A 14,043-nucleotide genomic window follows, 5' to 3' on the forward strand; every position below is an offset into this window, starting at 1 on the left:
GTGGTTAAATGCAGTCTCAAGGAGCTATAATGGCTTGGAATCTGCACCCATGTGACTTTACAGATATTTGAAATGGCTGTGAAGGGCGAAGATGTCTGAGTGTTTACGAGTGCCGTATGAATTAATGTATTTGTTTTTTTTAAGTCTAACCTAGGAGGCTCAGGCAGTGTTCTTTTAACAACCTCAGCATAAGTTGGTTTACTGAAAGAGGTGTTTGTGTTGTGTTTGTATCGTTGTTGTGTTTACCAAATGTGTTCTGAGGTGAGAAGGTAACCCCCAAGTTAATACTTAGATCTCTCACATACTGAATTATTGTGAGGTAGCAATAAAGAATTGTTGGTAAGCATGAGGCAGTAATTACATCGCCTCAAAATACCTAGTGCTATCAGGCTAGTTATAGAAGAGACAAAAGCTGACTGCTATTCCATATTGGCCACAGCAGACACAATATAACAAAACAGGATAGGTTAACTGACTGTTGATATAAGATGGAGAGGGTAACTGACTGAACTAGAAAAAGGTGATAATATGGGCTATAGATAAAGGACAAAACAGTATGAATTGTGACTACTGTGCTGTTTCCAAGTGCAAAAAAAGAAAGAAATTTAAAGTGACAAATGTGTACACTCAGTAAGATATTTAGTAACAATAAACCAAACAGCATTTCCTAGAAGGCTAATGTGATCTCCACCCTCATTAATAAAACAGTAAGAAACTAATACTCATAGGTAGGTACTAGGCTATTGGCCCTAGGGCCTATATATGCCTAGCCAAAAAGGTACCCTGGCTTTCGCCACCCAAGAAAATTATTTTCCTGTGCCCCTGTCGAGCAGAGCCACAGAGGTGATCCCGAGGTGAATTTCCTATTTCCCATCCAATCATCAAGATTTTTCTTGAAGAGTGCTAATGAGGAGCTCTGTTTGACATAGATAGATAGTTTGTTCCAGAGTATGGGAAGTCTGTGGGACAGGAATTTATCCCTCCAGCATGTTCTGTTTATTGTAGTGACAAGGTTTAGGTCCCTAGAGCATGTAGCTCGGAGGGATTGGGATTTCTTTAAGTGGAGCATGTCCAACAGCTCTGGGTTTGACATAGCTTTGTATGTTAGGCAGAGATCGCCTCTGAGTAGGCGATATGTGACGGAGTAAAGCTGGAGTTTTGGTTTTTTGAGATGGTCTGCATAGGGCATCTGTTTGAGGCTGGTAACCCTCTTTGTGAGGTATTTCTGCAGCCTTTCCAGTTGTAGATGGCTTGTGATGTACATACCAAAAGGGGCGTTATACTCTATAATGGGTCTAATGAGTGATAGGTAGAGGGGAACAATGACCTCTTTTTTCCTGGATGAGAAACCTTTTGTGATGAGGTGTGCCACATAGAAGGATTTCCTGACTACTGTGGCAATGTGTTTATCAATGGAGAGACTATTGTCCACCTAAGTTCCAAGGTCTCTTATCACACTTTCAGTGTTAAGTACACTACCACCTAAGTGGTAGCTCATGGGTACAGAGTTTTATCCAAAGGGGATGACAGTGCACTTTTTGGCATTGAGCTTGAGGCCATGGCTTTGACACCAAGCATCTGTCTCTGTGAGGCCTTTTGTAGGATGTCCACATCGTTAGGAGTTTCGATTATGGCTCCTAGTTTGCAGTCATCTGCGAACTTCATTAGCCAAAGACCTTCTGTGTTAGCCTGTAATTTAGAAAAGTAGATACCAAACAGGAGAGGACCCAGGACTGAACCCTGTGGTACTCCACTTGTCACTGGTCTGAAGTTGGATTTGGAGTCTGCTACTTTCACAGTGTGGGTTCTGTCAGTGAGTCAGTTGGCAACCCATCTTGTGACATAGGGATTTATACCTAGTTTAGTGAGTTTATCTATAATTCCAGAGTGGGGGATGGTGTCAAAAGCCTTGGCGAGATCTAGATAGGCTGTGTGAACCTCCTTACCCTCGTCTACGGTTTTGGTGACTGCTTCAAAGAAGTCTATCAGGTTTAGGAGATATGATTTGCCTTTTACAAACCCGAACTGGGCGGGGTCCAGAGTTTGAAGATTATCAATGTCTTTGTGTATAAGATCCATGATGATACGTTCCATGGCCTTGTAGACCAGGCTCGTTAGGCTAATGGGGCAGTAGTTCACTGGGTCCGTGGTGGCTCCCCCTTTGTGGAGTGGGATAACTGTCGGTGTGCGCCACTCTGTGGGCACAAAGCCTGAGGTGAGGCTATGATTGAACATGGTGCTTAGATGAGGTGCCAGTCCATTCTGCAGTTCGTGTAGAATGCAGCCTGGGATGTTGTCAGGTCCCATGGATGCTGTGTTCTTTGCTTTGGAGAGTGTGGCTTTTACCTGTGCAGTCATGATTACAGGAACTTTGCATTCTTCCAGTATAGAGATGGGCCCTTTAGGGGGTGAGAGGGGGGTAAAGATAGCACTGAACATATCTGCCAGGATGTTGGCAATATCAGTTGGTTCTGTATATTTAGTGCCATTGTGCTGTAAATCAGAGCAGATCTGAGTGTTGCCATCAAGATACTTGACATAGCTACAGAATACTTTTTGGTTGTCTTTAGAATCAGTGGCGATTTTGTTTTCGTAACTAGCTTTGGAAGATTTTATGAGGGATCTCAGCTTCTTACCGAGGCTGACCAGGGAGTTCCTCCAATCATAGGATTTTACTCTTTTTTGCAACAGTTTCTTTCTTCTGTTGTAGAGTTTGTTTATGGCAGGGGACCACCAGATTGACTTCCTTTTTTTGGAGGATAGCATCTTGGTTCTGTTAGGGATAGCACGATCCATGCACTCATGTAAGTGCTTATAAAGTGCATTTGTGATGGATTCAGCAGCCATACCTCTATTGTCCATCTGCATGGGTGTCGTGAAGTTTGCCACTTCTGTCTTAAGAAGCATGAAGTTAGCTTTGAAGAAATTTTTTATGGTGGTTTCCCTAATGGGGGTGGGGGCGGGATGTGGATGTCTAGGGTGATTAGCTTGTGGTCAGATCTGACCAACGAGGAATTGACCTGTGGTCGGATCTGACCAACGAGGAACTGACCTCTGGTGTGGAACACCGGTCACCCATGTTGGTAATAATCAGGTCTAGGATATTGCTGCCCCTGGTGGGGGTGTGGATAAGTTGATCCAAGGCATTGGAATTTATGAATTCCAGAAAACGTTGAGCAAAAGAGTTGGTACAGTAGTAGTTTTCCCAGTTAATGGTGGGGTAGTTGAAATCGCCCATTATTAGGATGTTGGGTTGTACCCTAATATTTTCCAGTGTATCAAGAAATGAGGAGTGGGAATCCTGGGGCATGGTGGGGGATCTGTAGCAAGTTACAATTTGGATTACGGTCTTGCCCAGAGTTAGTTGCACTTGGATAATCTCAGATGCATTATGCTGAGCAACTAGCCTGGAGGTGTGGATATCCTTAATGAATATGAACACGCCTCTGCCTTTAGTGTTTCGGTCCAGGCTAGGTGACCGAAAGGTGTAGTATGAATTATAGCCTGGTAATGCAGAGGTGCTCTCTGGAGCCTTGAACCAGGTCTCTGTCACTGCACAGATGTCGATGTTCTCCATTTTAAGGAGTGCCTCAAGTGAATGGATTTTGAGGTTTAGACTTTTAGCATTGAGTAGCATTACCCACCGATTTTGCTTGGTTGTACCTGTTAAGATGGTGATTTTGTCATTTGAACCTAGCCTAAAAAAGGCACTATAGGGGTGGCAAGAGCCTTAGCCAGTATCTGGAATCCTAAGGGTGACAGGTGCAAGCCATCTCTGGCAAAGCATCGTGGTCTGTCGATCATGTCATCCCAGGCAGACAGATACTGGATCCCCTTAGAATGACACCAGAAGCTTAGCCAATTGTTGAAGTCAATCATTTTGTCCTTGTACTGTGGTATCATTCTGGGTGATGGCAGGATGCTACTCAGGGCTAGAGTCATACCTGCCTGGGCTACAAGATCGGAGAGCTCCTCCATGTCTCTTTTCATGTAGTCCAGGGAGGTACGTCTCAGGTCATTCACACCAACATGGACAATGACATATAAAAAGATAGTTCTGTTAAAATTTAGTAGGTAGGGATTTCCATTTTATGCTCATTTTTCTTTAATATACCTTAATATTTTATAAAATACTTTCTGTGCAATGAACATTTAAAAATCCCTGTTTTTCTCTCCTGTTAATCTCAGTTTACCAAGAGTGTTAACCATGAAAACAGATTTCATGTCACAAGCAGCTATTGTGGAGAAAAACAAGACCTAATGAGATATATTTGATGAGATATCACATCAGTGCAGTGAGTAACTCTGTAAGTTCCAAGATGGCAAATCAAGTTCAAGAGTAAACTTTTTTGTACTTGGACCACCACGGGCAGAAACTGAAAAAATTAACATGTTTTTATCTTGCCGTGAAGTTCTACTCAGTCCAGACCTGCCAGCAGCACAATTACTTACTGCTAGTTTTGTTTATTTATTTATTTTTAATTCCAAATGCCTTCGTGATATAAACAGCATGTATAAACAACATTTATATCAGCAGAAATGCTGATGCAATCTTGTTTTCTTGGAAAGCTACTTCTTGCTCATAATGCACCATGAAGGCACAGCTAATGAGGATATAATATCCTACTCTGTCTTGTCAGATCACGTCCATTCATATAGAATGGCAGTATTGAGAAATTCTGCTAAGTCTGAGAATCCTCAAGAAGAGTGTCAATGACTACTTTGCTGTGATTCTTACAGATTTGTTTTCCAATATATGCATTACACATTTCTTTAACAAGTGTTTGGTGACAAGTGAGTAAATGCCTGCAAAAAAGCAGCCTTTTAAAATAATGAAATATAAGTTTCCCATCCTCTCTTAGGCAGCCCTCACTCACCTTACTTCCCTCAGTCAGTCAGCATGTCAAATTTCCGGTCTTATAAAACCTAAGCAAATTAGTCAACTGTAAATAGCAATACACATTTACACAAAAAAAAAAAAAAAAAAAAAAAAAAAAAAAAAAGCTGATTATGCCTGTTTCTGCCAGTAAAACTGGTCATTTTTTGTAACAGTTTCACAGTAAATTACACAATACATTTATGAATCCTGAGTATAAACAGTGCAGAGTATCTCTATAAATGTGACAAATAAAATACACAATCTGACATGAATACTTGATCCACATGAAATATCTTAGCACAGTAGTAGCCATTTTAGTTGTGTAATGTTTGACATGCCCCTCTGCCTTCTATGAGCATTGCTTTACTTTGCACATGTTCCTATATATTTAAATTAAACATCACTTTAGAGGTATACATAATATTCAGAGCTAAGTAAGGTAGGTAAGTATGGAGGTTTACAGTCCCGGGGAGAAAAAGAATGCAACTGTAAATTACTGTAGCACTGTTAATCCTTAGGATCCAAACAACATTGTGCCCCTAGTGGGTGTAAATTATAAAAGAGAACTACAGATACTTTGCTGTGTGTGTTTCCCTTTAGCAAGAAAGATCTGCATGTCTTTCTTTCGGCTTTTCCTGGTTAGGGGTCACCACAGCGGATCATCGGTCTGCTCTTGATTGGCAGTGGATTTTTACGGTGTCAAGTTGCCAGCCCGGCAGCCAACCTTCACAGAAGGCACACACTCATGCACCTACCTGCATGTCTTTAAAGATCACTTGACCACAGGGAGGATGTGCAGACTCCGCACAGAAGGAGCTCCAGCTGAGAATCAGACTGGAGAACCTCTTGCTGTGAGGTGACAATGCTAACTGCTACACCACTGTGGCCAGGAGTGTGATAGGATAAAATATCTAAGAGCAAGGCAGACAAATTATTACAGAAAGTATCATGAGATTTCATGTAGATTCATCTTGCTTGGAGTGCACTGAAAAAAAATGAGTAGGATAGGAAAGCCAAAGAGGAGAACAATTTGCCAAGTCATGCTTTTTTAATATATGGATATATAAGGATTATTCTATGGGGAATGCTTTTTAATATGTGGAAGTATGGGAATAATTCTCATAGGTTCATAGTTAGGTACTAGGCTATCGGCCCTGGGGCCTATACAAGCCCAGCCAAAAAGGTACCCTGGCTTTTGCCACCCAAGAAAATAATTTTCCTGTGCCCCTGTCAAGCAGAGCCACAGAAGTGATCCCCAGGGAGAAATTCTTATCGCCCATCCAGTCATCAAGATTTTTCTTGAAGAGTGCTAATGAGGAGCTTTGTTTGATACAGATAGGTAGTTTGTTCCAGAGTATGGGAAGTCTCTGGGACAGGAATCTATCCCTCCAGCATGTTCTGTTTATTGTGGTGACAAGGTTTAGGTCCCTAGAGCGTGTAGCTCAGAGGGATTGAGATTTCTTTAAGTGGAGCATGTCCAACAGCTCTGGGTTTTACATAGCTTTGTATGTCAGGCAGAGATCGCCTCTGAGTAGGCGATATGCGACAGAGTAAAGCTGGAGTTTTTTGAGACGGTCTGCGTAGGGCATCTTTTTGAGGCCTGTAATCTTCTTTGAGGTATTTCTGTGGCCTTTTCAGTTGTTGTAGATGTCTTGTGAGGTACATACCAAAAGGGGCGTTGTACTCTATAACGGGTCTAATGAGTGATGAATAGAGGGGAACAATGACCTCTTTTTTCCTGGATGAGAAACCTTTTGTGATGAGGTGTGCCATGTAAGATTTCCTGACTACTGTGACGATGTGATTATCAAAGGAGAGACTATTGTCCACCTGTGTCCCAAGGTCTCTTATCACACTTTTGATGTTAAGTAGATTACCGCCTATGTGGTAGTTCATGGGTACAGAGTTTTTACCAAAAGGGATGACAATGCACTTTTTGGCATTGAGCTTGAGGCCATGGCTTTGACACCAGGCATCTGTCTCAGTGAGGCCCTTTTGCAGGATGTCCACATTGTTAGGAGTTTTGATTATGGCTCCTAGTTTGCAGTCATCTGCAAATTTTGTTAGCCAAAGACCTTCTGTGTTAGCCTGTACTTCAGAGAAGTATTGTTATTGGCTCTCTTCACTGCAATACTATGGAGACTGTAAACTTAGAGTTACTTGTAACACTGGGGCATGATTCACAACTGCTCCAGCGTAGTAGTGTGAAGTGAGAGTTGCTTATTTACTGTTGTTCACTAAACAGAAGTATGATTCTAATACTTGTAAGTTAGTATTCATTGGGTGATCCACTGCCACAGCCTCATGGAGAAAAAACAAGAACTTATTTTCATTGCTAGTCAATGATCATGTTTCTCGGATTTGAAGCAGCCTTGGAATGAGAATAAAAAAGTAAGGTAAGGTGGAAGGTACAGGTGCAGTAAAGTATTTCTATTTACAATAAAGCCTGTCTGGTCTATATCTATAATGCCTGGGATGATTGTCTTTAATCTATCAGCAAAAATACTCATAAACATTTTATAGTCAACATTAAGTAATGAAATAGGTCTATATGAAGTGCATCTGGTTGGGTCTTTATTGGGCTTTAAAATTGGCAAAATAAATGTGTATTGCCAAGATGGGGGAGTTGTTAACTCATTTTGGGCCAAAATAAAAACCTTATGTATTAATGAATAAGTACTTTTGGGAAGAATTTTATAGATCTCTGGTATAATACCATCATTACCTGGTGCTTTGTTTGATTTAAGCTTGTTTATTTGTGTAATAACCTCTGTATATGATATATTTTTATCCAATAGTTTAGTCTGTTGTTTATTAAGTTTTTTGTTCATGTTTGTAGTTATAAATTTCTTTATTTTATCTTTAGGCTCCATGTTAATGTTATTATGATTAATTTTGTGAAAGTGATTTCTAAATTCATCTAATATTTCTGGTAAGCTAGAAACATTCTTCTTTTTCCTTGGAGAGAAAATTTCTTTGATATGATTTTGTTTATTCAATCTTTTTGTTTTATTTTTAAGTCCATGTAAGTATTTGGGACTTATTGAGTAAGACAAAAACTTATATTTCTCTAATGTTATTTTAACTTTATGAGTTAAAATTTCTTTGTATTTCTCATTTAATTTATTTATTTCTTCAATGACTTTTTGTCCATAATATTTTCTTTATTATTATGTTTGTATGAGTCTAATTTGCTTTGAATATCTAGTAATTCCTTGTCCCAAGATTTCCTTTTATTATTATACCATCTGATACTTTGTCCATATAAATATGATTTTAAAGCATCCCAAACATAAACAATGGAGACTTCAGGTGTATTGTTTAAGTCTAAAAAATGTTGCACTTCTGAAAGTATATAATCTTTATAGTCTTTTAGTTGAGTTAAGTATGCTGGTATCCTTTTGATCTGAACATTGTAAGTATTTTTTATCATAAACTCAAAGACAATTGAATTATGATCTGATATAGGACACAAAATGATTTTAGAATTAATTAAGTCTGTTACCATCTGGTTAGAAATAAAGACTCTATCTATTCTATTTTTGAATAAGTTTTATATCTGTTAGAAAAAAAAGTGTATGGTAATGATTTTGAATCTATCTGATTATTAATATCATTCAAATGATATAAATTAACAAAATCCTTTAAATGTTTTGCATTAGATGTAATTTTCCTTTTTCCTATAGTACTAGTATCTTTTTCATGTAGGATACAATTAAAGTCACCTGCTAAAATAATATCTCCTATAGAAAATGATATGATCTTATTGAGATGGTGTTTCACTATATTAATGCCAATTCCTGGTATCCAATATACATTGATTAATGTATATGTCTTTCCATTAATCTGTATTGTAACCATACAAAACATTCCTTTATCATCTTTATAAGACTTAATAGTTTTAGGTATGGGCATACTTTTATTCCATAAAATAGCCACTCCTCTTTTTCTGAGTGTGTTCTGAACTAACCAAGACTGTATATTTATTAGTGGCTAATTTATCAATATCCTTTTTCAGGAGATGTGTTTCTTGAAGGAATACTAAGTTGGCCCTATGCAAATTAATGTATCTCATTAAACTTGCCCTTTTACATGGGTTATTCAGTCCATTAATGTTTAAAGAAATTCCTTTTAGAGAAATCATTTGGCTTTTATAAACATATAAAACATATAATCAGAATAACAATTAACAAAATAAGTGATATTATACCTCCTCCTTTAGGTGTACCATTAATTATAGCTGTATTTATTGAAAATCATATGGGATTTTGTATAAGCTTCACTTTTATTTGTAGTGACAATGAGTTTATAAAATGTGTTGTGGATGTCATACAAACAACAATAAACAGGTGAAAATAATATTAGGATTAAACATTGCACCCAGCCTGGAGTTAAGAACTCCAACTTTGAGTAGCACATACCACTCAAGTTATCCCCCTATCCTAAGCAGCAGTACCTCAGCTGCCACCATATCAATTCAATACTAACTATTACTAACTAAAGTTAACCTCATTTAATTAGATTATCTAGTAAGACAAAACTAAACAATTTATAAATCAGCTTCATATAAACAAATAAGAACATTTAGAAACAGCTGATATTACTATGTACATCTATTTTGTATAATACACTCATAATCAAAATAGCATTCTAATAAACTTGATAATGGGAACCGAGAAGAGAGAGAGAAAGGAAGAGAGAGAGAAAAAAAAAAAAAAAAAAAGGGGCATATCTATATATTAGTTTATTAAAAGTTTGTAAAAATAAGTTCTTATGTTCATTTGGATTCAATAACTTAGGCTATTATGGTTCAGACATTACATATATTAGGGTATTCCTACTTTCTGCCATAGAAATGCAGTTAACAGTTTTAAAAACTTTAAAAAACTTGCACCAAAGCTTTCTTCTCATACTTATTATTGCCAGTTAAATAAAATATTTATACTCAAACATATGTTTACAAATCATACTGCACAGCAATGTAAATTCCTAGTTATACATAAATCATTGTGAAGAAAGCCATCTGTATTTTATATATCTGAACTGCTGCTTTAAAATATGTCACATGACAGTTTCTTCTAAGATATAATCATAATGATACTTGTGCTTGTCAATTAGATAAGTCAAATGATTTATAACATTATATATGTTTAAATCATAAGTATTTATATACATTAATATGTTGCAGTCATGTAAGCTTTCAAAAACATGTGTATATATGTTTTACCTTCTATGCCTTCTAAAATATCTCACTTGCTTACTATGGCATACTGAATAATTTAAAATCATTATAACTTTCATATTTTATAAATTACATCTTAAATAAGTAAGTTGTTATAAAGAATAACTCACATTTAGATGTCATAAAGTTCATTTTTCATCACAAAGTCGCATTTACAGCAGTTCTACTTCCTGGAACAGTGTTCTTCTTGAATCTGTGATGTGTCAGTGTGAAATCAGGGGTCAAAGTTCAAAATGACTGCATTCAGCTTCTCTGCGTGTATTCTGAGTGTTGAAGCTTTTAAAACAACTCGAGGACACTGTTCACGAGGTAACCCACATCCCAAATTGTCTCCCTTAACATTCTGGTGGGAATTTTAGTAAATGCAAGTGACTGACATTCATTTAGTAATACAAATGAAACTAAACAGTGCAAAACCTTGGCGAAGTATTTTACAAGTCATTACAGTCTCTATGACAGTGAAACCAAGCCTACAGTTATTTAACATATTATACAACTTATTTTTATATGCCCCATTTCATTTTCTCATACAAATCTTATTATATACATATATCAGTATTATCAGAAGCATATAACTGTACTTATAAGAGAGAAAGAGAGAGAGAAAAAAAGAAAAGAAAGAGTAGAGAAAAAAAAAGAAAGAGAGAGAAGAAAGAAAAAAAGGAAGCTACAAAGAGTATCTACAAAGAAATATTACTTGCTGTTTGTATTAATAAAGTTAAACATGAAACATATTACTTACAACTATTTTAGTTCTAATTATTTGCAATTATATCATGACATATTATTTGTAATCATGTATAAGCAATAAAGTCATGGTATAATATTTAGCAACAGTGTTTAAACAGCATATATAGTTTTAAAGAACTAATAAGTTATTATTTCACTTTTTCCATATTTTTCATCATACTTCTCTCCTTGCCCTGCCCACCCTCACTAAATGCATAGTTTAAAAAGAATGCCATTATTTAAAACAAGAAGAGAAAGAAAATGTATCAAATTACTAACCTTAGGTCTCTTTATCACAAAGAGAAACAAGTTGATTGATAGCATGTTATTTGTTCCTCAGAGAGTTTGACTATTTATGAAACAAAAACAGTTCTTTGCACACAGAAAAATAACTTTGAGTAAATCTTTAAAATATTTGTGGCTTTCTGGAGATGCAGTAACTGTATTTGAAGAGATTAAGAGAGAAGGAGAAAAAAATATATAGAACATGTCATTTGTTTTTTAGTCTTTTTTGCTTCTCTGAAGTCTTCCAAGAAGTTCCTGTTGCCATCCTCTTTAACGAAGGACTTGCCCATTCCATATCTTCTATTTTATCTAATATCTTATTTTTTTTAATATACAGCAAAGCAGAGTCCAAGTCTTCAAAATTCTAGGGCCATCAGGTAAAAAGATTTTTAGTTTGGCAGGAAACAAAAGGTAAGTTTTGAACTGTGCTTTCTTAAGCTCTCTTATTAATGGCAAAAACTTTCTTTTAGTTATTACCAAGGAAGAATAGTCATTGTCAAAACGCACAGTTGCCTCATTAATTTTAATAGGTGCTTTAGCCCATGCAGATTTTAATACCATCTCCTTGTCATAAGATGATAAAAATCTTACTATAACTGATCTAGGATACTTTTTGTTAGAGTTAAAATTAGATAAGGACCTATGGGCTCTTTCAATACCAAAAGAAAATGCTTCTGACAAGTCTAAAGTTTTGGGAAGCCAAGTATTTAAAAAGGAAGTAATGTTGTTACCTTCTATATTTTCTGTCAGTCCAAAAATCCTAATATTATTGCGTCTAGATCTGTTTTCCAGGTCATCAAGTTTGGATTGTAGATGTGTGTTCTGCTTCAGCAAAAACTCAATGTTAATTTCTTCTTCCTGGATTCTGTTCTCCATATCATTAACAGTCTCTTCTATGCCTGTAATCTGAGCCTTCTGTTGTTGCAAGTCTTGATGTAACAAATCCATTTGTTTTGTAGTTTTTTCTATGAAGTTATCAATTTTAGTATCCAATTTGTCCATTTTGGTTGTTAGTTGCTGAAAAGTAGATATCAGAGACTGAAGCTCTTTCTTGATGCTGGAATCCTGAGTGTTTGCCTTACTGGAACTCATTTTGAACAGAGGTGATGAAAGAGAAATTTCCAAGATGATTTCTGACAGGAAAATTATTGAAATGTTCTTTCTTTTTTAGATATTATTCAAGAAACTGATATTCCAAACATATTTAGAAAGAAAATTATTTCATTAGTTGATTTTTAAAGTAATTATTTCCTGTCAGTGCAGTTAAGTTGGTGGAGCTGAAGAAATCTGCTGCTATCCTGTGTTCATCCTTGGCCACACCCCTGCAGCAATTCTTGAGGATGGTCCTGGGGCATACGTTAGCTCACCAAGCCAGGAATGTGGTAGCCTTCCTCAGCAGCTGCATGGAAGCATGCATGTGCATGAGGAGGTACAGTGATGCGAGTCTTACATGTCTTGCCCCCCAAAAAAGGCTAAGCTTTAAAAATAAGAACACCCTCACTGCCAGGATGCCAGTGAGGGTAAAAACAACCTCTATTGCTGCCTGCATGACAGCTCCTCTGGAGTTGGGAGGAGGCTTGATGATCAGTAGGCACGTGGGCAAGTAAAAGTACAAAAATAATAACTGCAGTTTAAATACACAGGACTGTTATAATATCCAACTGTCTCTGCTTCAATGAACTGGAATCCTAACCACCAGTAATCATGCATGTTTCTCCATTCTGTCACCTCCAGTGCTTCAGCTGCCCCTTCCCAGTTGTACACTGGGCCACCAGTCTATCAATGTTGTAAGAGAAATAGCAGGATGCATAGGTCACTGGAAACAAAATACATTATGGGGAATCCTCCCTGCCCCACAACATTCCCAAGGTTTGTGTGACATGAAATTATGCAATGCAGTGGCCTGATAATATACTGCTTCTTCTGTCTGAGCCTAAGGATAGTGCTGCAGCATGGAGACTGTCACCTGAAATGGGATAGCAAGCCATCGGTTACTCGGTGCTACCTTCCCTGACTCTTTGGCCAGTGTCCAGGTTGTTAGTCAAACCTACAAATAATGAAGATTATGCAGAATTACAGATAAATGGGCAAGTAAAATATTTATAAGGCAATCTTACTGGTATGATCTTAGAGACCACAAAGCACAAAGGAAATTTCAGATGCTTCATATAGTTCGCAGAACAGATTTATTATATATTTGGTTTTGAATCCCTTGTGACAGAAAGTGTTTTGTTGTATTCAGCTGCCTTGTGCTCAAGAAATAAAGTAAAGTGAATATTTTTGAGGGACAGTAGTTTAGGTAGTTTTCTTTTATGCTAAGACCCAGATGTGGAGATATTTTAATGCCTATTGTAGCACCCTTTACTGTTACCATATCTAGCATTTATGGGAGGTTAGAGAGCTGTGCATATAGCAAAATAAGGTATCACCATAAATGGCCCACTTACATGTAGGCTGTTTTAAAGTGCATCTGGGGAGCTACGAGATCCATTGATTGTCAGGTAGTTCAGGCAGTAGTTGAATGCAAATATGTCTGGATTAACGTTTTCTGGTTCTGTCATCCAGAGTTTTGAACCACTGTGTTCTATTGCTTAAATAGAAAATTATCTTCCCAACTTGCCCCTACTGAATCTTTTAATCAAGGATGATCTGATACAGCAAACACTGACCATGGTCATAGTTTACCACCTGGTTACTGATTGTGTAATTAATCTGATCTAAATGTAGAGAGCAGACTAGTAATGTAAACACAAATGTTCCACAACTTGTTTACTAAAGAGAAGGGTCACTGTACTTAAGAATAAATGCACTGGACAGCTTTTGGAATAATCAGCTCATAGAGTTTCCTAGTCACTTTGTCTAAAATACCGTCCTGCAAAGTTGTAATACGCAGTGAAATACAGCATTA

The 14,043-nt window shown here is 37.0% G+C and overlaps 1 protein-coding gene across 1 annotated transcript in view; it reads right to left on the reverse strand.

Annotated features, from left to right (window-relative positions):
• CCDC65 (coiled-coil domain containing 65) overlaps nucleotides 1-13,697 on the reverse strand; it is a 528,526-nt gene extending 514,829 nt beyond the window's left edge. Inside the window, exon 1 of the mRNA XM_044083793.1 lies at nucleotides 13,583-13,697. The gene's annotated coding sequence lies outside the window, so the exon portion shown is untranslated. The remainder of the gene's footprint in view (nucleotides 1-13,582) is intronic.
• Between the last annotated feature and the right edge of the window lie 346 nt (nucleotides 13,698-14,043).

This window comes from Protopterus annectens, chromosome 9.part0 (assembly GCF_019279795.1).
Source record: "Protopterus annectens isolate FY-2018-M chromosome 9.part0, PAN1.0, whole genome shotgun sequence".
NCBI classification, from domain to species: Eukaryota; Metazoa; Chordata; order Ceratodontiformes; family Protopteridae; genus Protopterus; species Protopterus annectens.